The sequence below is a fragment of the Coptis chinensis genome, chromosome 7, assembly GCF_015680905.1.
Source record: "Coptis chinensis isolate HL-2020 chromosome 7, ASM1568090v1, whole genome shotgun sequence".
NCBI classification, from domain to species: domain Eukaryota; kingdom Viridiplantae; phylum Streptophyta; class Magnoliopsida; order Ranunculales; family Ranunculaceae; genus Coptis; species Coptis chinensis.
The window spans coordinates 32,743,399-32,750,671 of record NC_141462.1 but is presented as its reverse complement, the minus strand read 5'-3'; the positions used below and the strand labels follow the sequence as shown (position 1 = coordinate 32,750,671).

The 7,273-nt window shown below is 34.6% G+C and overlaps 1 long non-coding RNA gene across 1 annotated transcript; it reads right to left on the bottom strand.

The window, feature by feature from the left end:
- Positions 1-2,018: 2,018 nt before the first annotated feature.
- LOC147487168 (uncharacterized) lies at positions 2,019-3,264 on the bottom strand. Its single transcript, XR_015200794.1, has 4 exons — positions 3,138-3,264; positions 2,945-3,041; positions 2,215-2,268; positions 2,019-2,086 (listed from the first exon to the last, which is right to left on the bottom strand). It is a non-coding gene; the product is annotated as an uncharacterized LOC147487168 (long non-coding RNA).
- Between the last annotated feature and the right edge of the window lie 4,009 nt (positions 3,265-7,273).

The following is a 7,273-nucleotide window of genomic DNA, read 5'->3' as shown; positions in this document are numbered from 1 at the left end:
TTAATAACTAGCATGTGAATAATTAAACCCATTCTCATGGTGAACTAATTATTTCTGGCGTGGAATAGAAATTACGACGACTCTACGATAAACGGAATCAAGCTTTCATCAAGGCTTCTCAACCCCTCTAATGGAGGTTTAGCCTTGAATCATTCCAATCATTTCCATTTAAATTAAAACTACACATAATAATAAGCATTAAAATTTACTAATTTAAACAATAATGAAATCTAAATTAATGACTAAAATGAAATAAGAACAAGAATTGAAATTAGATCTAGAAATGGAAATGACAAAAATCAAAATTGATAAAAATACTACTTTATTGATCTAATCAAATGAAGAACAAGATCCAAAGGTTTAATCTAATAAAGGATTTGAAACTAATTAAATAAAACAATTAAATCTAGATCTAGAAGCTATTTTAATGGTTACTTTCTATTCTAAGCTATCTACCTAACCTAACTGCCATTGACTGCCATTAACACTGAGTCAAGCTTTTGTTTTATACATCCAGATCCAAAAATCGTGCATGGGCTTGGAGCCATGTTTTGGGCCGAGAATCGTGGACCAAAACCCCATTCTTTCAAATCCAAAAGGCCTCTTCAGCTGCAGTTGGCTTCCACAGACTTTTCGTCCACTTCTGCTCCTCTGATTGGGTCAAGGCTTGGACCATTGCAAAGCTCTTTCCGAGCCGGTCGTTTTGACATAAGGTAGGCCTCAATCCGAGGTCTGAGTCCAAAGATATGGCATTCGAAGTTCTCGACTTTTGCTCCTTTATCTCGCTAAAAGTGGCACATTTCTCGCACATAATGGACTTTGAAGCCCGAAATGCATAAAACACGTGTCGTATTAACTCTTACTTATTATTCACATAATTGGTCTAACAGTATGATTATTAAGGGGTTAAAACTACAGTTTTGGGCTCTTATCAATTTACTAACGGTTTTAAAGTGTCAGTGAAATTAATTTCAGTAATGGATAAGTAACCGTTATAATTTATTAGTAACGGTTACCAAATTTGTTTAGCCTCAATCAGTAACGGATATAAGCATCACTTTGATTTTCTATGTCTAGCATTTTCGTATCCGTTACTAACTATTTTTCATTGTATAAAAAAATTTGCTGCTAACGAATTTTCTTTATATAAAAAAAAAAAATGGTTTCTCTAGCCTTTTTATATGTGAGCCACCTGTACTGGTGCACGTACCAGTACCTATATCTTGTTCATAGAGCAAAGATGAAACCAAACAATCGAATCTTTTATTATTATTCAGATTTCAGAAACACACAGATAAAATCGAAGGTCCACCTAAATACATTAGGACTAGAAACCAAAGCCAAAACATACATGATACGCTCTGTTCCTCTCCAAGCTTTAGGGGTATTTTAATAGATATCCATCTTATTAATGATGGCTTAGTAGTACCCACTTCGGCCTATTCAATCATTACAGAAGCATCCATCAATAAAACAACTGTAAATGTTCAAATGAAAGAATGACCAATGCACACTTGCATATGCGGTATAGCTAGTGCATAGATTGATCAACTGTTTTTGGTTTGGGGATCCTCGTAAGCTGCCAAGGCTCCTCCAGAAAATACAACGGCTCCAAAGTTGAGGATGTTTGTGACTGGCACTGAAGTTTGGAAAATACCATAAGTTGTTGGTGTTACTGAGATATACATAATGAAAATTATTTAGCAATTACAATTTTTCTGAATTAGAATTACCAAGTGGGGCTTTGAGGATGAAGAAACATGCTCTAATAATAACATAGCAGCACAGAAGAGCCAAGCCTTTCATATCATGTGAAGTCCCATCCTACAAATAACATCGGCAAATGATGATTAACATATTAGCAACTAAGTCAAAACCAAGTAATTAATTATGACTTCTCTATCCGTTAAGTCACAAACACGAACAGTAACAGGATTATGTTAGTATTGTGTTTTAAGTTATTAGCTATTACAATGAGTTGATCAAAGAACGTATAGGGATACCTATAAAGTGAAGGTCGTGACTAGTATGAACAAAGCAAGCGATCCAAATTCAAGAAGATTAAAATCGAGATCCATGTTGATGCCTAGAATCCATGCATTGGTGATAATCAAGGGAATCTGAACCACAACAAAGTAGAAGAAATTAAAATTGTGACCAAAGTCACCAAACTCCGAAAAAAATGGAATTTAAATGTTGCTGGTTCAGTCTTACCACAAACATTAAAATTTGAGTTGCAGACCCCAAAGCAACACCTAGAGTTATATCCTGCGAAATTCCCAAATTGTACATTATGAACATTTTAGAGTTATGTCCACCGTTACTAAGGGATGAATAATGATCGAACGAATGGTATCATTCTTTAAGCATTATAGAGCATTGGTTCCTTTCTTTCAGTAAGAATGATACATGGCTTAAGTGTAGGGGTGATTACAGATTCCACGAGACAAACCATTTGTTACATAGAGTACTTCTCTGAGCTTATGTTTCTCTCAAGACATAACCTAGCTTGTACTTTTAAGTCAAGTTGCCAAGTTGGTGATCATCATTTTTCAAGAAATATAGAAACATGTGGGGGCAAGAGCAGGTGTATATCTAATATGATTAAACAATCAGTAAAATATACTTCATACGCTTTACTAGGTCCAATATAGGGTCATGTTCTCTTATAACTAATGCAAAGTCCCAAATACCCTTGTCTCTCCAGCTTTTGCATGAAAGCAGTCATAGCATTACTAATAAACAATTTAGTCAAACACTTTATAGACGGACTGAAAACCCAAAACAGGGAGATAACATCACCCAAACAACACATTATTTCCAGTTAAGCACTACATTAAGGAGTTAAGAAGAAGACAACTTATAGAGGATGCAATCTAAGTTTCAGATTGGTAGAACTGCAATAAATTTTTCCAAACCGACAAGAAAAGAACAGAAATAGTACCAATTCTACACCATAACTGTCAATTTGTATAAATGTCTCTGGTGTAACAAAATCGAACTAAAGAAGGCAACCTTCAAAGAGAGCAAACCTACAAAAACTAATCAGTAAAACTACACTTAGTCCTGAAACAGTGTAGGCGATTCCTCCATCAAATATATGAGAAGCACTTAAATACAAAGGATATTAAGATTACCATTTCCGCATAGATTAGCAATTGCCCCAGCAACCATACAAAGAGTTTGAGGATCGTCAGCATCAGCAGCAGTCATCAACAACAAACTAATGCCCCCTTGATTCATTAATTGCTCTTTATTGGTTTCTACCAAATTACCCGAAAAAAATCAGAGAGGGGAGAATAAAAAAAACTATGATTGATTCCATATTCGGCCCTAAAAGACACACCTGTAATCAAAGTAGAATTAATAAGAGACATAAGATATTCACCATTCATTGCTAGGTTGGCAATAGCACTAGCTGCTACTTTATGTATCATCTCATCCTCTGAGCTTTTAAGAAGCAACAACAAGGATGTCAGACCACCAGCTTCAACAATCTGCTCTTGATTTGCTTCTGCAGATACACGGAAAAAATAGCACATAAAACACAATCATCGCACCTAATCCCAGAATTCAAATGTGGACACTATATCATTCCTAATAGAAGCTAACATACTACCGTAAACTGATATGGTAAGTCAAGGCCCAGATCAATTTGTTATAACCCTGAGAACAGTTCAAAAATATGATTTGGTTCATGGAAATTAATAAAAGGTTCACATATAGACTGTATTGCACATGTACTTCAAAATGTAAGCGGTACCTGTGTCGGACACTCCATATTTTAACTGAAAATGCCATGTCTCCGGAGTGTTCATACCGTGTCTCAGCTCAACACAACATATAGATAAACTTTTCAAATAGAATCATTTCTGTCTCAGAAGTAAATATCGCCTAGAATGCTCGCAATGGCACATGTTGAAAATTAACAGAGTTCTAAATCGAAACAAACAAAATTTGAAAGCACCATAACCTTCGGTAAAAATAGGAAGTTACTAGATTTGCAACAACTTTTCTTTTTTATGAATCGGACCTTAGCATCTTCTGATTGAAGCAATGACAATATCTTTCAAAATCCTACTGCAATGACAACAATTATCTTTTGTGTATAAAAAAGCACTAGAGAGGTAATCATCAAATATCCAGCAACATCTTTCGGATATTATTTTGTTACCTTGTTCAGGGAGTTTAACTTTCGACTTTCCAGAATCATTAATTTGCGAATGCCTAACTTTCAAATATAACGGCATTTCAAAGAGTGTAGGTAACCCTCAATACAAAAGTACATTTCCAAGTCATTACATTGGTGCCAACCCAACAACTCGATTAGATAATATCAAAACTGGGTCAACACGTTCACAGAACTCATTAACACAAAAAAGTAAGTTACCTTTTTAATATTAACACTTGACCTCCAAATCAAACAAACCGTGTAACTTAAGGAAACTCAATGCGACAAATCAATTTACACAGTTACAAAAATGTGGGGTATTACAATAGTGTACTTGCATCTATTAAATATCTTAAACAACCGAGCTTAAACATTGTGAAGCTGAACTTGGTTGACTTGAATACCCGCTCTAGTGTTATAGTGTGAGTAGAGACTAAGTTCTAATTGTCACTTAGTGACACATAGACACCCACGACGAAATATATACAATCTCCTCTACTGAGCAAGTTTTATTGAAGCTTGTGTTTTAATATGTTTTATGTGTATGTGTGTGTGACATCGGCAGCATTTAACTTTTGGTGGGGCTATCAATTGTACCTTATGAAATACGTACTCTGAGTACTTGCATCTCAAACAACATGTTGCTACAACTTAATCATCTGCTTTGTGTTTTTTTTTTGCTCTAATCTTCTTCTGCTTTGTTAGACTGCGGCAACTTCCAATCCCTGTTCGGGCTGTGGCAGCAAATTGTTTGCCAGACGAGGCAACACATCGAAACCAAGATCCAGTTTATGGATGTGTAAAGATTAGAGACCAATTACGATAGCAGATAACCATGCTACAACATGAACCAACAAAAACGTCAAATGAAATTGATTTTTGACTACCCATCTAATGAATCCCATGTCCATCCCCATATAAATCACACTAAAGCTAAAAAAAAATGAAGTAAAAATCATATAAACGAAGATTTTAATAAAAGGGGTCTCATAAAACACTTATAAATCAACATAAAACCATCAAAGATCAAAACTTGGATAGCCCCAGAGACTTAATTCAGCTCATAAACTATTAACACTATTGAAAAATGAAGAAAAGTGTGAATTAGAAGACAAACCTTGTAGTACATAGAAAATCTTTACATATAGAAATGCTAACTAAAGTATCCAAACCCTAGCTAGAGCAATACACAATATACATATATAAATTAAATCAATACAATAAAAAGAAAAAGGCAACTTCAAGCATCAGTTGAGTTCTAGTGTTAAATCAGTTAACACTAGAAGCACTAGAAATCTAGCTCGTCAAAACCTTAGGTTAGAAAAAGAGAAACTTTAGAAATTCGAAATAATTAATTAGTTACCTTGGCAAAAAGCAACCTTTTTCTCCAGTATATCACTTCTCTGGAACCTTAAACAATGAAACGAAAAACCGAAAAACTTCAATTGAGAAATAGTGACACAAAAAAATATGAAGAATAAGGACGATGAGAAAACGAAGAAGAAAATAACGATGGCGACTTACCAGTTACCAAACTATGAGCACCGAAAGCGAAAGCGAAGAAATGTTTTAGACTTCCAAGTTTTCCTTCATAACCTTTTCTTTCTAGGGTTGTGTAATTGAGATGAGCGCGGAAATGAATTAGTCTCGCTCATGTTTTCTAATTTTGCTTTTCTTTTTCTTTTTTTTTCTACTTGGTAACATTTAGAAAACCGACACATAATATCAGAAGAAACGTTAGAAACAAAATAATTTTTTCACAGAGATATTAAGTAACGATTACCTCTATTTCTAACAGAAAATGGGTGAGAGAGCATTTATCATGGCTGAATAAGTGTTAGGAATGGAAAATCTCATATGTCGCAAAATCAGCCTTATGGTGTAGTGATAGCAAGAGATTCCTCTCCTTCCTGAATAGAAAGATTATAAACCTAGGTAGTTACAACATCAACCAAGGTCTAGTATTGTCTTTGGTGAGTTCTCATTTGAACTGGGTAGCTCAAAATTAATATCTAATAGACCTGCTCTCATATGTTCACTCGCAATTTCCTAGAAAGGTTAGTTCTAGCAGTAAGTTAACTATACTAACATCATTATAACCTAAGAATGAATGAAGAATCCCAAACACATGCATCATACTATAATGCAAACCATTGTACCTATTTTTGCTTTTCCGGATTCCTAAGTGTAAATGTGAGCTTCAGGCAACATATATAGTGTTTAATGCATTAATCAATGAACCAAACTTATGTCCCTTTGAAAAGTGTATCCAAACAATCATTTTTTAAGGTGTCTAGTGACTACTGGTTAAGACTAGAGAGGTACGGAGGTTGGGCCCAAGCTTTTGGGTTAATTCCCTCCCTCACTAGGAAAAAACAGAGATATTTATAGAATTAGGGAACAGAGTTCTAATTAAAAATTTAGAAATGAATAAAAAAAACATGTACTAGGGTGCTCATGCATGTTGACGATTTGAAATCCATGTCATTCTGGCAAATACATCCTTGTATATCCATTCCTTGTGTTATTCCACCTACCAGCCACTCCAAGAATCCCTTTCCTTGTATTAGTAACATACCTTGCAAACCATAAAATACTTCTAATATATTAACATAAGCTATCCAATCCATGCTCTAGTTCAATTAACTATGTAAAAGTGGCCAGTAAGGATCCAAAAACTTAATAGCACAACTAAACCAACCACCTTCAATAACTTTAGACTAACAAAAATTAATTAGAGATAGTAAAATTAAGAAAGAAATAATATATGGAAAAGGTAAGGCACCACCTAGCATCCTACCCTGGCGTCTCCCTAAGTCAGTGATGTGTCCTCCCCCATATTCTTGATGTTCCCAAAAAATTCCCAACATGAAGTCCATCTCCTGTTTTTAGTTAAGTTGGTGCTGTCCAACAAGGCTTGATACTTGTCACTTAAAGTATTAGTCGTCATATGCTAAAACAACAAAAAGATGATTAATCATCAACACTACTTATATATATGTAGAATTAATAAACCTTGATAAAATATTCTCAAGCTCTTGAACTAAGTAAAACAATACCTCGGGATTTAGTGGTCCTAGCTATAAAGTATAAAGTTATAAT